This window comes from Musca autumnalis, unplaced genomic scaffold, assembly GCF_047663935.1.
Source record: "Musca autumnalis isolate F117 unplaced genomic scaffold, ASM4766393v1 scaffold_1, whole genome shotgun sequence".
In the NCBI taxonomy this organism is placed as follows: Eukaryota; Metazoa; Arthropoda; class Insecta; order Diptera; family Muscidae; genus Musca; species Musca autumnalis.
The window spans coordinates 117,324,969-117,344,980 of record NW_027411644.1 but is presented as its reverse complement, the minus strand read 5'-3'; the positions used below and the strand labels follow the sequence as shown (position 1 = coordinate 117,344,980).

Below are 20,012 nucleotides of genomic sequence, written 5' to 3'. Positions count from 1 at the left end.
ATATGACGAAGGCCAAATTTGGACCAAATCGGTTGATCAGTTCGAGAGTTATCTTGCTCTCCAGCCACTACATATGGTTCCATAGGGTTTTTTACACCTTTCGGTGTAGAAGTATGGACTTGCCCGTAAAAAACTTTTACCGTCGTAATTGGGATGGAACTTGTACCGTCATATGGGGGGCAGGTAATACAAGTATCTGCAACAAAAATCAAAGCGATTCGAGAGCAGGTCCTAAACTGAACTTTTCCGAAATTTTGTGTGGGAGGTAGCCGAAGGAGGAGACCGATTGAGACCATATTGAAGGAATGGGCCGATATAACCCATCTTCGAACTTAAACTAAGTTTGGACAAAATATTACGAAAGTCAAATTTTGGGCCGAATCGGTTGATCCGTTCGAGAGTTATCGCGCGCACCAGCCAGACAGACAGACGGACGGACATGGCTAAATCGACTCCAAAATTATTTCGATGAGGCACATTTTGCCCGTCTGAAAGTGTATATACCCTCGTTAGCATAAATGCTGAGGGTATAAAAATTTGTAAAAAAAAAAACAAAATTTTCACTGTTTTTCTGTCGTACATCTTACTTAACTTTATTAACTAGTAATTTGTGGTTTCTCTAGGGACATTTATTCGCATAACGGTATATGCGGCCTTTATACTCGATTTGCAGTTTATAGAGGTAATTTTCCTTTTTTACACATCCATTCGCCTTTTACCTTGGCGAAGTCAAACAGTTCCTCCAATGAATCAACGTTTTTTGCACCGTTCGTACTCTTCCAGAAGTTTTGCTAGTTTGCACTAATGACTTGATTAGATATATGCGGGAAGTTTAGTGTTTTGCTCTATTTAAAGTTTTAAGTAGGACCGCTCATAAATGTTGTGTGAAAAATCATCGTGAGAGGTTTCCAGGTAGCCATCGGAAAAATCATAAATTTAGTGGGGTTTATTAGTTTCTACCACAATTATAACATATATTATAACATAATAAAAAGCGTTAAGATCAGCCAGGCCGAACTTTTTATATCCTCCACCATGAAATATTTTGTATTAATATGGAATAAACAGTTTTCTTTTTTGTAACGAAAGTACCATAACTTGAGGTAGAGAAGTTTTTTTTTACCACTGGGAACCCCAAATACCTATTTATACCTAATTAGGTCATCTAAAACTGAAAACACCTTAAATTGCACGGTACGGCTATAAGGGGGATATTACCACAATGTGGGTCTATGTGTATAACTTTTGGCGGAAAAGTTTTTTGACCACTAAAAACCCTAAATGTCAAATTATATTATTTAACATTTAAACCGCTATAACTTAGCAATTTGGTAACCGATTTAAACAAAATTAATGGCTTCTTAAATATTATTCGCATAATAGAAATCCGTTGTGAAAAAAAAAATGTTATGCCCGTTCAAATTTAAAACTTTAAGAAACCCCGTTTTTGGTCAACATTTACCGTTATAAAATCAAATAAAAAATAATAAAGTTTCAGTGTTTTATTTATAAATGCACTTAAAACTAGAAAATAATTGCCGCTAAGCCTCAATAAGTATATTCTTTCTCATGATGGAATCTCTCAAATAAAACGCTTGCCGTTTAATTTTGCCACCATTTTTAATTTAAATGCAAGCGTTTTATTTTAGAGATTCCATCATGTGGAAGAATATACTTATTGAGGCTAAGCGACAAATTATTTTCTAGTTTTAAGTGCATTTATAAATAAAGCACTGAAGCTTTTTTAATTATTTTTAACTTTTTAGTAAATACATTTTTTGACCACTGAGCAGTCCATAATCAAATTACAGTCAATTTAGCCCGAAAATTTAGATAAAAACTTTAAATTGCCTGAAATCGAGTGGTACCGTTATATGGGGCTACACCAAAATCTGACCCATGTCCACAATTTTTTGTGGTGGAGTTTCGGTACAATTGGTAACTCCAAATGCCAAGTTACAGCCAATTCGGACAAAAGATAAAGACAAAATCCTCAAAACACCTGAAATCGGGTGGTACCGCTATATGGGGGCTATAGGAAAAAAAGGACCCATATTGGTTTTGGTTTCATATTCATGTATTGTCATCGAAATCTAAAAAATGTGCAAAGTTTCAGTTCGATTGCTCAACTGCAACTGTGTTAAAAATGAATTACTAGATTTGTACTAAACGGACACCAAAGAAAGTTAAATAAAGCACTGTAAAAACGGTCTGCCACAAAGAAGCCAAAGGTACCAATTTCCGTTTTCCATGGATACCCTTAAGACAGCATTTTTACATCAGAAGCCTTTAATAATTTTTGGGCAATTTTTGTAGCGCAGTGTTATACAACATAACTATTTTCTTTTTTTTTTTTTGCTATGTCACACCCATCAAATCTACTGTTTAAATCCAAAAATTCGTTATTTTAATTAGGTACATATATGACCACATTTAATTGTTAAATTAATTATGTGTGTTGTCAGATTCTTGCTTACAATAGGCGCAAACATTTGAATTATTTAGAAGCGTTGCAAAGTCCACACATTATCGTGTAGATGATTATTTCTTACAACAAAAACAATTTCAATATGCCCACTGTGCCATAAACAAAGAAAAGAAATGATATTATTAGAAAGCGGTAGATATGAGTTTCCGTAGTGTAGTGGTTATCACGTGTGCTTCACACGCACAAGGTCCCCGGTTCGAACCCGGGCGGAAACAGACTGAATTTTTTTTAATTAAGGAATTGCTTAAAATTTTTAATAATACGAACTAACGCAATACATGTTTATTATTATTAGCTATCGTTAGTTAATGTAAGGCAAATAATTCCTCTCTATTTGCTGTTTTAAATACCTTGTTTTGTTTTAAAATACCTTGTTTTTCGATCTCGTCTTTCACATGTTTACTCTATCGAAGCCTTGGCCTTCCAGTTCTGCTTATTCTTATGTATGAAGTGTCCATTATATGGACTTAATTTAGTTAACAACAATAATCAATCAAATCAAATCTGTTATGGAATCCAATGTTGGGATCAAATCTTTGCTTTTTAAATATTTTCTAATTCATGTTATTCTTTTAAAATATTTATGAATTAGTCGTTTTTTTATTTAAACATGAATTTGATATAAAATTTTCTTTTTTTTGGTTTTAACATATTTGCAGTATTTTGTCTTTGCCTGAATGAAGGGAACATTTTAAGATATTCTATTAAAAAATAATAAAGGATATGCATACTTTGAAGTCAGGACATCGCCAACATTCTTCATTGAAATCATGTAAAAATTCTTAAAACCAGTAACGACGTGAGTTTCCGTAGTGTAGTGGTTATCACGTGTGCTTCACACGCACAAGGTCCCCGGTTCGAACCCGGGCGGAAACAGTAAATTCAAATCTTTTTATAAATAAACCTAGGGCAACAAGGCTTCGTAAATACAATTAGAATTAATTGTAACCTCGGATCATAAAGATTTTCACGGCTAACTTGTGTAAAATGAACAAAAAATTATTTGTTTTTCTTTCCGGGATAATGGAGGTTTACGGATAATCGATTTCCGGATAATCGAGGTTCGACTTTATATATGTATACATTTTCTTGATCAGCCTGTAATTCTACATCGATATAGACATGTCCGTTTGTCTGTCCGTCTGTGGAAATCACTCTAGCATCCGAACGGATTAAAGTGGGTGAATACAATTTTGGTGAAATGAATAATAGATCCGCAAAACATTTTTTATTGAAAATGGACTATATACGCTCACATTTTGTAATAACCACCATACAAGTGACGCGTCGACGCTTTAAGCAATTTTGAAGGTATTAGGACCATTTGCCCTCCGAATTGGTTCTAATTTGGCTAAAAACATTTGTACCAAAAATTATGTATATGTAGGTCCCTACCGTTAAAGATAGTGAGTTAACATGTGCCGAGCGTTCACCCAAAAGAACGTAAAAAACATGGGCTGGGCGTTGAAAAACCTACTGTGTAAAAAAATGAAGAAAAGAGAAAACAACCCCCTTCTTCTTCTTGCAAACAATAAATCAGCTGTTTTTAATTATTCGATGATTTTGTGTTTGCGCAAATTGAAAACAATTTTATTGTGGGAATAAGCAATCATTTTTTTTTCTTTTTTTGGAGATCTAAGTTGCAGAAGGTACAAATTCTTTTTTTGAGATCATTTTCTTTTTTTAAGGTGTAGGTTTACTTTTTACATTTTTCTTGAAAAAGAGAATAAAAACTCCTTACTCTCCGAGAATGTTCTTACTGGACAATTATTGCTGGGAAAGAAACCACACAGACCTATTATTTCAAAAATATTTGCAAATACGTACAATTTTGTTATAAATTTGATTTTTCACGAATCCATTGAGACATTCCAGGAGTATTTTGACATCATCGCAAATGAAACAAAGCCAGTTAACTGCTATGACTTCTAACGGATTTTTTATATAAATCCGCGATTTTTTAGAATTTCTTTCTAAATATTAAAACTGTAATATCTTTTGCCCGCTACGGTCAAGGTTAGTTACAAAAACATATTTGGAATGACCATTTTTTTATCTATGTCCCAAAAATCATTGATGTTGCATCAAAATTTTTTTGGATATTTTTAAAATGGAACACTCGATTTTAAAAGTATTTCCCCATATACCAAAATGAATGTCTCGTCTGCCGTAATTTTGGCCGGATCGGGAGGGGAAAAAGCCTATTGATTTTCATGATGTCGGATAATATTCAGGAGTCGGAATGGGCAAAATACTTCTGTGGGGAAATAGTCAAGGTATTATTCTAATGCGAATTCCAAATTCAAATGAAGATAATGAAATTGGAAAACTTCACATTTACAACAATGCAAAGTAGGTTGGTGTAGGTGGTCAAACAACGGAAGTATCACAATAGTCGGTAACACATCCCATTTTTTTGTGATCATGCTACAGTTGACAATTTTGATCAGATGGTCACGAAATTTTGGGTGTTGATGGGCGTCCCAGAGGGGAAGAGGCCTATTGATTTTGATAATGGTCGGATAATATTCACGGGTCGGAATGGGCAAAAAATTTACATATATGGATAAAAAATAACGTTTTATTTATATGCAAATATCTCCGCTTCTAGTAGAGGTATTCCAAAAGCAAAGTCTATCAATAGAAGAAGTAGAAACCTTTACATGATGCAACTTAGGTTGGTGTACATCCCACTTTTCCATTTTTTAGATTTGAATTGTATTGACGAATATTGTGTGCATTTCAACAAAAGTGACGTTTATTAATGAAGACATTCTGATCTTAAAATTGATCCAAATGTGGTAGAAATATAGAAAAAGACGCTTAGCTATCCCAATATCCAGTTTGTGGAATTTTATTATTTTGGTTCAGTTAGACCTACGTCATTTGGTATAAAAGCCAGGGTGGCTGATAACTTTCGTATCTCCATAAAATAAATGTCTAAGAGGTATTTACACTAGCCATCAATGTCATATGACCTGAAATAAAAACATTCTATATCTGCCCACACAGACAATGTAGAGACGTAATTTCACTGCATTTTTGCTGGTGTGGACGTAAAAAGTAAATGGCGTAAGGAAGATACCCAATATTGCACACATTAGCCACTGTATAATGATGGAAAATTTCAGGTCACATGACATTGATGGCTAGTGTAAACACCCCTTTATCAGTGAAAAGCTTATACAGAGGAAAAGTGGTGTAGGGTATCACATAGTCGGCCCGTCCCGACTCTAGCCTTTGCTCACTTGTTTGTACGTACATAATTTAAAATACATATGTACCGTTTGCAAAATTAGAAATAACAAAATCATTTTCAATATTTTGTATTTTAGTTAGTTAAGTTTGAACAGTAAAAGGGTCAGTTCGTCAAGGAGACCCAACCACCAATAAACATAACTTCAACTCAGCAGTGCGATTATTTAACACATTTTTTGAGTTACCGACAAAAATCGGTAACATTAACAGCCTGTTTCACTATGTCGAACGAAAATGAAAGAAAAACTACTTAACTCGTGTATGATTTTCAAATTTTCTATTCATTTTCTTTCGACATAGTGAAACAGGCCCTAAACACAAAAAATTATGAATGAAAAGTTCAAATAACAGTTGAAAACACTGTTGCTATCGGTAGAACTTTACGACTGCTTTTCATTGGTCGCTAACTTACGGAATAATATCGTTAATTACCGAAATTAATTTTAATTTTAGCCATTTTTGTCGGGAACTCCAAAAATGTGTTAGAGAATCGCACAACATCGCCGCTACAAGGCTTTGGAGCCCAATACGTTTATCCAGAGAATCGTCGGTGTAGGTCCACGTTATGATATAGTCTCCATAGAACTGTACAGCCCGATTTTCGGCATTTTTATGATTTTATCCCCATTATTCAACGGAAATGGTTGAAATTTGGATTCTCTGTTCCGAAAGGGTTTATAAATAAAAATCAAATGTCGTTCGTTGATATTTGCATCAGTTGAGAACGGCTGGACCGATTTTGATTATTTTTTGTTTGTTTTTAAAATGTTCGTCATATTCAGCTTAGGTTTTTATGGAAAGAAAAATTGACTACGCCCACTTGTTTTATATGTTACATCTACAAAAGTACTGAACCGATTTCCCTAAAAATTTCAGGGAATTTACACGGTTCTTTCTAAATTTTAAAAGTTTTAGAATTGTTACAACATTTTATATTGTCAGATTGTGTGCAACAATACAAGAGACAGTACCTCTCCTTTATGCAGATTCAAAAATGTAAAACATTTTAAAATTTGCGTGTCTATATTTCTGAGCGTGTGACAACATTTGACAAATTATATATGTACATACGTGTGATATATGACAACTAGTGCATAATCCTTCAAGTGGAATTATTAGTATTTTGTATCGCTGGCCGTAATAAATTCATAAGTAGGTAACAACTTGTTTCAATCGAATAAAACAAATCAGAATGATAGCTTCCAAAGATAAGTTTTGCAATGTATTATTTATTAAGATAGGAGGTTAGAGGCTGTAATCTATATCAGTATTAATTATCACTCACCTGCTTCTGGTACAGAAATTCTCTGCCCTTGATATTCAAATGTTTAGGGTGTGTTTTAGGGGTTTAGCATATCAGTTTACTTCTGCAATTGGTATGGCTGGTCATTTGACACCCTACATCATTGGAAAACGGAAGGATTTAATGAAAATACTGTCAACGATTAAATAGATCATGGAATGGTTTGGAGTTAACTAACTGAATTTTATACCCCCTCCGCAATGGTAACAATTTAATAGGGTTTCAAATGTCAATTCCATTGTGTATACATCAGATAAATTCTCATAAGGAAGATGAACCCGACAGAAAGCTATAAAATATGCAAGCTATAAGATTTTAAAAATATATTAGGACTCCAATGACCTTCATTTTAATGTGTGTTTAACTTCAATAAATCGCAACAGATGTAGCTTCTGTAATAATTCGACCACAACATAACCGCTGAAACGAAAAATGACATTCTCTGTTGTCACGCTAATCAAAAATGTTTATATCTTTTTCAAGTGTTTAACGTTCATGGTTGATTTTTATTGCGGTTTTATATAACAGAAGTATCTGTCATGTCGCCTGTCAACGGCTTTAATTGAACGCAACGAATATTTGCGCGAAATTAAACGAACATAAAAACAAAACTTAAATCAAATAAAATAAAAAGGCAACATTCATGTCTCCATAAATAACCCGATAAAAGTAACCATGAAACCTAAATCGGATATCACTACAACGACGCCTCTAAATAATCGCATTAATGTAAGGTGGTGACCAAAAGGGGGGATGCACAACAAAGGACGTACGCGCTCATTTATTTATTCATTATTTGCATATTCATAAACAAAAATAAGAAAAATATCGATAAAATTGGCAATTGAAATGGTCAAATGGAAAATGTAAAATGTTATTTTACACCAACGATTGATTAATGGGCGAGTTCATGATCTCCCAGTGTCGGCATTTCTGTGTTCGTTCCAATTTTCTTTGAGCAACAGTGACATTTTTCTCGGTGTGTGTGTGTTTGAACCCCCCAACCGCTTTCAACGAGCGATTTATCTTCTTTGGCACACAGCGCCGCCAATGTTTGTTCGATCCATCCATTTTTCAATCGTTCCCGATACAATTGAAATTGATATTGCCATTGGAAATGTAAGTGTTATTGCAATCGCATTTCAATATTTGTTGATAAAATTTCCAATGCAAATTAAATACTCGTAAAATGCAATCAATAAATTCATTTCATTTGAAAGCTGTTTGGGGGTGCTGTTCGAAATCCCATTGAGTGATTTACGAACGGAGCACAGCAGGTCCACAGCTAAATGGTACCTTCCGTGCATTCGTGCACATGTTATGGTTTTCTTTTCTATTTCGCAACAACAGCAGCAATAATCTAAATTTCTTGCTCTTTTGTCACAACATTTTGCAGTAATTGTGTTAAATGCGGCAGGAGTGGTTACTCCGAGCGAATTTTTGAATATTTATGGTTGTCGTTAAATAAGATAGAATTATTTTACATTTTTTAGTTGACAGTATTCAACATTGTATTCAGTGTTTGTTTTTGTTGTAACACTGTTTATTATTATGTGTTTGCGTGTTCGTTCTTCTGCTCAATCTGGCTCTTGATCTACCCCAGTTCCAGGAAAGTAGATGCTTCGATGGGATGTAACCACAGATCCACTGGAGTTAGATGAGTAGGTTTGGCAGGGAGGTTGAAAAGGTGCAGTGCGTCGTGCGGGCCCATGCCGCATTCTCGGCAGATTTTATGCACTGCGCGACCAATATCCAGCCAATAAGAATTTAGGCGACTGAAATATCCCGAGCGTAGTTGAGCCAAAACTACTCTGGTTTGTCGTAGCAGCTGACGCTCCTCAGCTGCGTAGATGGGGGATGCACTCGAGGACTTTATTCTTTTGGCCTTAGCAACTGCATCCGTGTGATCAAGGGGTTCTCTCCTATATTGTTGGACCTTCCTCTCTAGAGCATGAATATCCTTCCTGATATGCCTGGTAACACCCGAGCAAGTACTGCAACGAAAGCATCTCATTGTGTTGCTGGACTGGAAGAATCTTTGCCTCCTTGAGGAGGCACCCTGTTGCGGATATCTGCATATTACTTGCTTTAAAAAGGTGGTAAAATCGGCTAAATAGGAGTTCAGTCTCTCATAGATGTCATCAGGGTAGGTACCTGACGCCAGGATCGTACAATCATCCGGATACGTTACTATATTAATGGCGTCTGGAGGGGGCGGAATGCAAGAAAGGTAGAGGTTAAACAGTTTGGGTAACTCCTTGTTTTACTCTACACGGTTTGGACTTCTTGTTGCTTAATTCCACGTACGACTGGAGTCAACACATATAATTGATTATCCAACGTTTCAGACTTGACCGGAGGGTTGTCTGCTCAATGTCCTTAAACAGCGTGGAGTGCCTGACAGTATCAACGTCTTTTGATGAGTCAAGCGCCACCATCACATCCTCGACAAATATATGTGGAGATGGCGTGCAGCGCTGTTGTCGTGCTGTGCTGCTTACGGAATCCATGTTGATGATCGACAACTAGATAGCTATTTCTGACGTTGGGGAGGACTAAGGCCTCAAGAGTCTTTGCTATAGGCGACAAAAGCGAAATCGGCCTGTACGGATCACTTTTGCTGGCATCCTTCCCTGGCTTCAGTAGCGGGAACACCCTGCCCATTTTCCAGACTTCGGGAACAAAGAAGGTGGCTAGCGACAGGTAGAGAACTTTAGTGAGATACTCCACTCCCGGCTCATCCAGTTGTTTCAGCATTACCATGGAGATTCCATCAGGGCCCTACCCTTTGGATGATTTAGCGTTCCTGATGACATTCGCAACATCATCCATTGTAAACTGTGGTGCTTCATCTTCGGCAGGAAGAGGTCTGATGCGACATAGTACTCTTCTCTTCGCCCTCTAACTACCAGGGTACTCCACAAACTGTCGATTGAAACAACTTGCGCACCTCTTCGGGTCAGTCAACGTGACTGAGGTCCTATCTTCCTTACTTACGGGGTTCGAGAGTGACTTAACCGTTGCCCACAATTCACTTAAGCCGGCACCAATGTTGCAACTCTTCAGATGATTTATCCACTTGTTCCGCTTGTTAACTTCCAGTGTCAGCTCTCTGACTCTGGGGTCATTGGGGTTGTCTCGACGAAGCTCATCACGCTGATTTGCTAATCCCGTCGCCTCTGCTGTCCTAGTCCAAAGTAGCATCTGGTGGACAACACTATTCTTCTTCTTATTTCATAACTGATGTTGTTTGTTGTGTTTATGATGGTACCGAGATAGACGAAGTCCTTAACTACCTCAAAATTATAGGAACTAATTTCCGACTTCTGCGGACGTCGATACCATCAACTTTGTCTTGACCCATTTTGGAGATTTTAATTGGAACTTCTTAAAGGTTACGTATTTTTCTGATCGACCCATGATGTCAATATCGTCAGCATAACCAAATAACATGTGGCTGTTGGTGTATATTGTGCCATTTCGTATAACCTTCTCCAGCAGAATGTTGAATGGGTTACACGAAATGCTGTCCTCTTGCCTGAAACCTCTTTTAGTACTAAACTGTTCGGAGAGGTTCTTTTAACTGAGGACGGGATATCAGTTAATGTCATCTTTTAAAACCGAATGAGCTTTGCGGGAATGCCAAAATCAAACATGGCATGTAATACCTTTGAACGTAAGGGAATGCCGGAGGCTTTTCTAAAATTGACAAAAAGATGGCATATCTTGGGCCTATTCCAGGATTTGTCGCATGGTAAACAATTCCTTTTAAGGTTCAGAGATAGATCCGCCATAATTCAAAAGTTCGACTCACGCGGATCAGTCCTTCGGGGTTTTAAATATACTCAAGATTATCTCTGAAACTCAAAAGGAATTGTTAACCCCACAGAACCAGATCGTAATTTTTTCACGTACTGAAATGTATCCTTTTATGCGTTTCAACAATACGGGTTTCTTGTTCCAGCGCCATAACCGAATAATATGTATGACTCATGTTAATCGTATCTGATTGACAATTATAATAGCTTTCAACAGGTTCCAAAATTAGGATATCCGGATGTGTATTCCAAAAAATAATGATATTAACGAATTCGGCAAAGCGAGATCCAATTGCGCTCAATATTGGTAATGACTGCGAGAATTCTAGATCATCAGTAGGTTAAAAAGAATATATTGTAATAAATAGATATAGGGTTGTCTTAGCCAGATTCGGGTAAAAGTGAAAAACGACCGCTTAAAGAAAATGTTATCGATTTTGTTAGGAACCGTACCTAAAATCTTCCGAGCGATATTTTTGAAGAACATTCCCAAGCTGTAAAATGTCATCTTGTGGTACTTTTATTGCGGTTCTTGAAATAAAGGACCAAAAGGACATTGAAGGAAGCGAGTTAGAAGATCGAAATGCTCTACAAAAACAATCTTCATTTGATTTGACTGAACACATGTCTTCTTAAAAATAGGCTTAAACAGCAGCGAACAAAGATATAGCGCTGGTTCCAAACGGCTCATAGGGTCTCCAGCAAAATATTCATCACGCCATAACTCAGAAGTTCGACTCACGGCGGATCTGTATTTCGGGGTTCTGTATGTCCTCACCAAGGGCTTTCATCCCCAAAAGGAATTTTCCACCCCCAGATTTTGAGATCAATTTTGTTCCACAGTGTATTTGTCGGTAACTCGAAAAATGAGTTACAGAATTCCACTACAGGTTCCAATCGTCGGGTACGCTTTTTTTTCCTGCCAGAGGGTGTTAACTAGCTGATGTTTACACCTTATCAGTATGTCGCCTCCGGTCTTGAGCAACTCGGCTGGCAAGCCTTAGGCTTCTGCGGCATATTATTCTTTACCGGGTTCACTGCTTTCTTAATTACATTTTTCACTCTTCGGTAGAATTTTCGAACTTCATTGTGGGTTCTGCACATCTCGATTTTTTCACACTCGCTCTTTTCCACTTCTCTCTCTGTTTCCTGCGGAAAAGACGTTTCACCTATCTCCTTTTCTCCCGATGAATTACGCCTTGCTAATAATTGTAGAGTAGTGGAGGTCTCTGGTATCCAAGTATGGATTTTGCGGCTTTTGCCACTGCGTTGTTATGTTATCGGAACGATAGTGCATTCATTAAACAATTGGGCTAGTTTATTGGAATATGCTGTGGATGTCAGTTGTAATTGCAGGTTACCTATGACCTACATTCGAGTTATGTCTGTTGCACTTTATTTGCTTCGTTTAATCGTGTACGTACCGTTGCTGCAACAAAGTGGTGAGTCGGTGTTTGCAACTCAGAACACGCTCGACGAATGTCTTCCATCTATCTTGTTCTTGCCCTTATGAATGTCCAGATACTTAAACCTGGCAATGCTGCTACCTGTTATATTTTTGCCGCTGCGAGATCTAGCAACCTCATGCCATTGTTAGACTTTTCACTGTGGATATTGAATTTCCCGACTGTTGGGCCAAGGATATTCTCCTTTCGAATTTTGGTATTAAAAAAGCCTAGAATAATTTTAATGGCATGGGCAGGTCAATGGGCGTTGGTTTCTTCAAAGCGCTCGTAAAATGGTTTTTGGTCTGTTCGTGCTCTTCAGTTGTTGTGACGTCCTTCCCAATCCATCGTATTTCCTGTATGGCAGTAATATCGACCTTGCAATTTGCAAGTACAACCGCCAACCCGTACGCTGCACCTTCTCTATAAAGAATCCGAACATTCCAGGTGCAGATTCGTAGTTAATGGTCCTTGAAACATTTGCGGCGTTTGTCAACTTTGCTTTTCTTTTTCTGGGTTATTATCCCAAATTTTTAAGCGTTCTTATGGGTAAACGCATGTTAGCTCACTACTTTTAACAGGTGTCAGTGTCCACTTGAGATGAAAGATAAGTCCTGGGCTTTACCATGTTAAAGCCGATCAGGGCTGTTGTTCGGTATCTTTCATCCCCTACGTCACCCTCAATAATATTTAATAGCAAGATAAAATGTCAAAAACATTCCAGGAGCATCTCACTTGCATCGATTACGAATGATGTTTGGGATTGTTACGATCAATTAACTAAAATTGTAAATATAAGTTAGCGCCACTGATTATATTGGGGAGTCTTAGCAACCGAATATACATGTTCTGCAATAATAAAAGTAATGGACACATAAAATTTGAGGCTGGTGAACGCTGCACAATTTTTGCTGGATAATCACTTATAACAACTATCAAAATATTTATTGTATTTACTAATTGAAACATATATCGTGAAAGAATATCCCCTAGTGTTTATGTAATAAAATAATGCTTTTTGTACGAAAGTCATCAAACAAATTATGTATTAAACATAAATCATTAATTTATTAATTCCTTAATTGACCCGTTTAACTAATGGCAGAACATAACGAATATTACCAAAATTAGTTAACACAACATTTCAAAACATTCTTGCAAAAATTGACAAACCCCGTTTACCAATCAACTTATTGATGCTGTCAAATACATAATAAGCAAATTGGGTAATAACGACCGACTATAACTTGGCGCCACAGGGAATAAACACAACTTTGACATTCGTGCTTTAATAATTGGTGGGCGGGCGATTGTTGTGACAGTATTGGTTGAAGGAATGAGTGCTCCAATTCCAAACCCATTTTAATAATTCGTTTCGAGCCATATGAAAGTTATGTTCCCATAAAATGTCTTCACAAACATTACTTACATAATTGTAATTAGAGGAGTTGGGAGACAATTTATAGACTAGTAGCTGTGGAAACTTGAGCGACTAAATAGAGCGTGTGGAGAGAAAAAATGGCAAAAAAGAAAATAACTCAAATGATGACATCTTCAAAGAGCCACCCGCACAATGAAGTGGCTAATAAAGATGCAGATGTTTTTTATGTGTACCAGGGCTCATAAAAAACAAATAAAATTTATAATATTGCATTACAAAAATTAATATTCATGTTATTGTCTGCAATTGGGTACTTCACGGAATAATCAAGCAATTACATAATTGTTTTCAATTAGTTTGACAATTCGTTCTGTTAAACATTGTAAAGACCCTAAAAAATAATAATATATGATACCCAGCTGTGGAGTCAGCGACGCTAATTGGAACGATAGCAGAAAGCAAGAGGTCACCTTGATACAGAAAATATTTTCATAATTGGAACTAAGTATGACTTCCATTTTATCTTGTGTCAAATTTTCATGCTGATATCTCTAAAACTCGACGAGTAAACGCTCATTTACTACGAGTTTCGCATAATTCAACACAAAAGCTTTTTGAGTTTATGAAGCACTAAAACACATCAAATCATGCTTGATCATGCACAGAAATTTAGCATTGATATCTGGCTAGCTGTTTACAAAACAGGGTTCAAGTAGTTATTTTAGTTTTTGTGTAATATTATTTTTATGTTGGGAAGTTAAATTTTAATCGCCAACTTAAAACGCGTTTTTCTCGATACTGCATTTTTTGAGATGTGTCACTCTTTGAGTAAATGAGCGATATGCGTAGTAAAGATTTCCATTCCTCTCTATTTGTTGCTTTACTTCTCCAATTTGAAATACCGTGTTTTTCGGTCTCGTTTTCCACTTGTTTATTTCATCGGAGCCTTGGCCTTTCAGTTCGTGGTGTACCGTAATGCATCCAGTATTGCCGTATTTGACGATTTTTTGGCACAAAATTGAAAAATGACGATTTGACATTTTTATGGTCCAAAATCTCCTTTTTTAGTTTGTAACATATTTGTCCCGACGCATTTAGGGTTAAAAATATTAAAAAAAATTAAATTCTTAGAAACGGAATAAGTAAAACAAAATATCCTTAAACAAGGATCGAAAATCATTATATAAATGAAGTACGCCGTGTTATTCTAGAAAAATGAACAAAGTCTATATTAATTTCATAATTTAAAAAATAAAATTATATATATTTTTTAAATTATGATTTTGAGACATTTTAGTCGTGTCCCTATTTTTTGTCATTCCCGTGGGTCAATGTGTTTTTGGTTACATTTAATCTGTCAATGTAGCGACAATTCCCGTTAGTTTTAAAGATAACACTGGTCAACAGGACTTTTGTTTCAACCGAAGTTGCAGTTGTTTCTAGATGAAATCGGCGAGTTAGTTTCAAATCCGGTCCCCGTTTTTCTCCATCAGCTCTTGTTTTTGAGATATAGCTCAAAATCGGTTTTTACAAGTTTAACCCAGACTTTCGTTATTTTCGGATACAAACAAATATTTTTTGTGGGTTTTTCGACAATAATATATTAAGGAGATGTTGTACGCTCGATACAAATCGTTTTTGAAATAGTTATGGTGAGTATATATCAAAAAATATAGAAAATATACGACGGACCTTGTAAAAATCGCTTATTTTGAGTACTTTAAGCTGTAATTACGTCATCGGGGGAAGTCATAGGATCTCCATATGGTACTCCGGATATGCTTAGGGTGTCTACTATATAATCCAGTATTCAAATGTATAATATAAAGTTCATAGCCCCCATGATTCGGCCATAACCTAAAAATCGCCATGAAGACTGCTAAAGGGAAATAATTTACCAGTGATATCATTACCACATAAGCCATTTACTTTTCAATGGCAGTCTTCATGATGATTTTTAGGTTATGGCCGAATCATGGGCGCTATGAACTTTATATTATATATTTGAATACTGGACTATATAGTAGACACCCTAAGCATATCCGGAGTACCATATGAATATCCTATGACTTCCCCCGATAACGTAATTACAGCTTAAAATACTCAAAATAAGCAATTTTTACAAGGACCGTCGTATATTTTCAATATTTTTTTGATATATTCTCACAATAACTATTTCAAAAACGATTTGTATCGAGCGTACAACATCTCCTTAATATATTAATGTCGAAAAACCCACAAAAAAATATTTGTTTGTATCCGAAAATAACGAAAGTCTGGGTTAAACTCGTAAAAACCGATTGTGAGCTATATCTCAAAAACAAGAGCTGATGTAGAAAAACCGGGACCGGATTTGAAAATAACTCGCCGATTTCATCTAGAAACAACTGCAACTTTGTCTGAAACATTCAACTTTTTCAATTTTGTTGAGCAGTGTAATCGACAGAAGTGAAAAATACAGTCAGTTGTTTGAGAACTGTTGAATTGTTTAGTGTGTTTTGTGCATATTATTGAAATTTTTTCATTCCCGTGGGGAGTATTTTTTCCGTTATTTATATTATAATTTCCAAATTTATTGTATGTCGAAAGAAAATGATTGCGAACGAAAAACACCTAAACTTTGGTTTTCATGGCAATATTGACTTTGTGTTTGCTTTAAAACAACTACAAAATTTAAAAATCATACACGAGTTTCGACATAGTTAGACAGACTGTAAATAGTCAATAAGGAAAGGATCATGTCGACCGAGCCCTACACCAGTGCGAGTATGTTAAATTGTACTTGGGAGCTATATCCAAATAGACCGATTTCAAAGTCAGGGTTGTAGTTGATTAAAACAATGAGAGGACATATGAATCTTACAAAATTTAATATTTAAATATCATTTCCTGTGTCTATGTCATTCCTGTGGTTTGAAAAAATCCTTAAATATATATGGCTTGTTGTCTTATAAAATAGTATCAGCCGAAAAATATTTATTTAAACCCATTTTCGCACTTTGCCGTTTTCGACCCCCAAAACAAGTCGAATGTAGGAAAAATTTTAAAATGTAGATTAAAAAATAATAAAAAAACAAGTAAAAAAGTATCAGTCGGCTATGCCGATAGAGATATACCCTCAGCCTGTGCAAATTGAAACACTTTCAAAATTTTGGTCTTATGAACCGACAAAAAGGTTGATTAGGATTGAAGTTCAAAAATTTTGCGGAAATAGGTACTTAAAGGAATGGACCGACATAGACCATGGGGTGCCATAGGGTGGTTTTACACCTTTCGGGCTGTTTTCTCAACTTTTTTTTTGCCCCTGAAACAACTTTTACCATCGTAATTGGGGCAGCGAATGTAAGTTGCTTCAACAAAAATCAAAGTGATTCAATAGCAGGTCTTAAAGTGAACTTATCCAAAATTTTGTTTGGGAGGTACGGGATGGAGTGGACAAATATAGTACATATTCGAACCTGATCTATATCTGGTAGACATTATGAGAACGTGTAAAGTATGGACCCAATCGGTCACTCCCATCAAGCGTTATCATGCGCACAATTTTTCCGAATATTTTTGAACTTTTGTGGGGTAGGTACCTGAAGGAGTGGACCGATATGGCTTATCTACGAACTTAAATTAAGTTTGGAAACAATATTACGAAGGCCAAATTTTGGCCGGAATCGGCATTTCCGTTCGAGAATTATCTTGCGCTTCCACCCATAAACATGGTGTCATAGGGTTTGTTTTTCAACTTTCAGGCTATTTTTTCAGGAAGTATGGACTTGCCCCGGAGGAAACTTGTACCTTGGTATGGGGACAGCGAATACAAGATGTCCTAAACTAAACTTTTCCGAAATTTTGTGAGGGAGGTACTCGAAGGAGTTTACCGATTGCGTCCATATTGGAACCTCATCTAAGTCTGGTAGAAATGTCATAATGTGCAAAGTGTGAACCAAATCGGTTACTTCCTTCAAGAGTTATCGTACGCACAAATTTTCCGAATATTTTCGAACTTTTGTGGGGGAGGTACCGGAAGGAGTGGACCGATATAATCCATCTTTGAACTTGAAATAAGTTTGGGCAAAATATTACGGAAGCCAAATTTTGGACCAAATCGGCAGATCCGTTCGAGAGTTATCTTGCGCTCCAACCACTACACACGGTGTCATAGGGTTTTTTGTAACTTTCAGGCTATTTTCTCAAGAAGTATGGACTTGCCCCTAATGAAACTTACAGCGTCGTATAGAGGACAGCGAATACAACTTGCGTAAACAAATATCAAAGCGATTCGAGACCAGGCCCTAAACTGAACTTATCCGAATTTTTGTGTGGGAGGTACCCGAAGGAGTGGACCGATTGAGTCCATATTGGAACCTCATCTAAGTTTGGTAGAAATTACACGATGTGCAAAGTATGGACCAAATCGGTTATTCCCTACAAGAGTTATCGTGCGCACAAGTTTTGCGACAATTTTTGAACATTTGTGGGGGAGGTACCTGAAGGAGTGGACCTATATGGCCCATCTTCGAACTTAAATCGAATCTGGACAAAATATTTCGATACCCAAAATTTGAACCGAATCGATTGATCCGTTCGAGAGTTATCGTGCGCACCAGCCAGCCAGACGGACAGACAGACAGACGGACGGACATTGCTAGATCTACTCAAAATTGTCTGAAACGGATATCGTACAAACATACTTGGGGTCTAAAACCATTATTTCGATGAGGCACATTTTTGGTCGTATCAAAGTGTAAATACCCTCTTTAGCCTAAAGGCTGAGGGTATAAAAATAATAAAAAAAATAAAGAATATGCATATTCAAACCATGCAAATATTCTTAAAACCATAAACGACGTGAGTTTCCGTAGTGTAGTGGTTATCACGTGTGCTTCACACGCACAAGGTCCCCGGTTCGAACCCGGGCGGAAACAGTCAAATCAAATCTTTTTATAAATACAGAGAAAACACTGTACAACAAAATGCAACCTTTTTCAAAATTACAAGAAACAATGAAAGAGGACAGGAAAAATAGAAGACACGTGTATCGGCGTTTTGAATGTTTACGTCGGGAAGTACCCTAAATGCGTCGGCGATGTTCCCCCTATTTGTACATTTTTGGAAACATTCGAGTTAGTAATCCTAGGAATCCTTGCATTAAAAAAAAAATTTTAAAAATTTTCATACATTTTCCCTAAAACTAGATATTTTCCTACATTATTTGACAAAATGAATACTACCCAGCAAAAAAAGTCCTCCCAAAATCATGGGTTTTGTAAGAGATTTTTGGCAGCAGTAACTACTCACAAACCCCCTTTCTTTCCCATTATTTTTACAAGGGCATGTCGCACTCAGTTTCTAGTTATTTTATGACCACTAGAATAACTAGTTATTCTGTGGCCACTAGAAGTTGAAAAGTAAGGTGAAAAAATTATATTTTTAGAACAGTTGTTGTAGAGGACTTTGTTTTTAACTTCATCACACTTCTTACTTTTATTTTTACTTTATTTTATTTCGCTGTCTGCCCGAATTGAACCCACGAACCCTCTGACTTCTAGCCAAAGACATTACCGCTGTGCCACGCACACGAATATTAAAGGTTGCTTAAGAACTTAAATGTGCAGTGCACATGTGCACATGTGTTATTTTTTTAATTAACAAAAACTCGCTTGCCGACGGTGAACGTTGAACACACAACCCTAGGATTTATAGTCGGACACACACACACTGTACCACCGTCCTCATTACTTAGTGAGGAGTAAAGTAAGTAGGTTTGCCTTGTAATTTTTTTAAGAAGTAACCCATTACTTTTCAGATTACTTGTAATGCGAAAAGAAGCTAGTTTACATTACTTTGTAATGGGTTACGTAATGACTAACGGATCCAAATTTTTGCTGGGTAGGGTTATGACTTTTTGAAATTTTTTCTCAAAACTGATTGAACAAAGTTGACGTCTTGTTGGTAAGTTTTGCTAGTGGTAAGAGACGAGCCAATAAAATATTTCAATTTGAAATACATGTATTTTGTTTTTGTATTTTTGAACGCACACGCAACACGCAGATTTGATTGGAACAAATCCTGTTAGATAATTGTAAGTTACTTCGATTTACTAAATTAACCATTGTAATTTAGTAAATTTTCTCCACACTGGGGTCACAGACACCATGAAATTTCTAGAGGTAAACCAAAATCATGTATTTAAGGACCTATATGTCATTTTATTTGCACTTTACTATAGCCGTAGACTTCCCCCGCATTTTAACATACAATATCAAGAGCCCATAGCTTATACCGGAGGAGTAATTTTAGTTTAAAGTACTAAAAATACGTAATT

The 20,012-nt window shown here is 36.3% G+C and overlaps 3 non-coding genes across 3 annotated transcripts; all 3 read left to right on the top strand.

Moving 5' to 3' along the window:
* The first annotated feature begins 2,630 nt into the window (after nt 1-2,630).
* On the top strand, nt 2,631-2,703 carry TRNAV-CAC (transfer RNA valine (anticodon CAC)). The gene has a single exon. It is a non-coding gene; the product is annotated as a tRNA-Val (tRNA).
* Nucleotides 2,704-3,291: 588 nt separating this feature from the next.
* Nucleotides 3,292-3,364, top strand: TRNAV-CAC (transfer RNA valine (anticodon CAC)). The gene has a single exon. It is a non-coding gene; the product is annotated as a tRNA-Val (tRNA).
* Nucleotides 3,365-18,539: 15,175 nt separating this feature from the next.
* On the top strand, nt 18,540-18,612 carry TRNAV-CAC (transfer RNA valine (anticodon CAC)). Its single transcript has one exon. It is a non-coding gene; the product is annotated as a tRNA-Val (tRNA).
* The last annotated feature ends 1,400 nt before the right edge of the window (nt 18,613-20,012 follow it).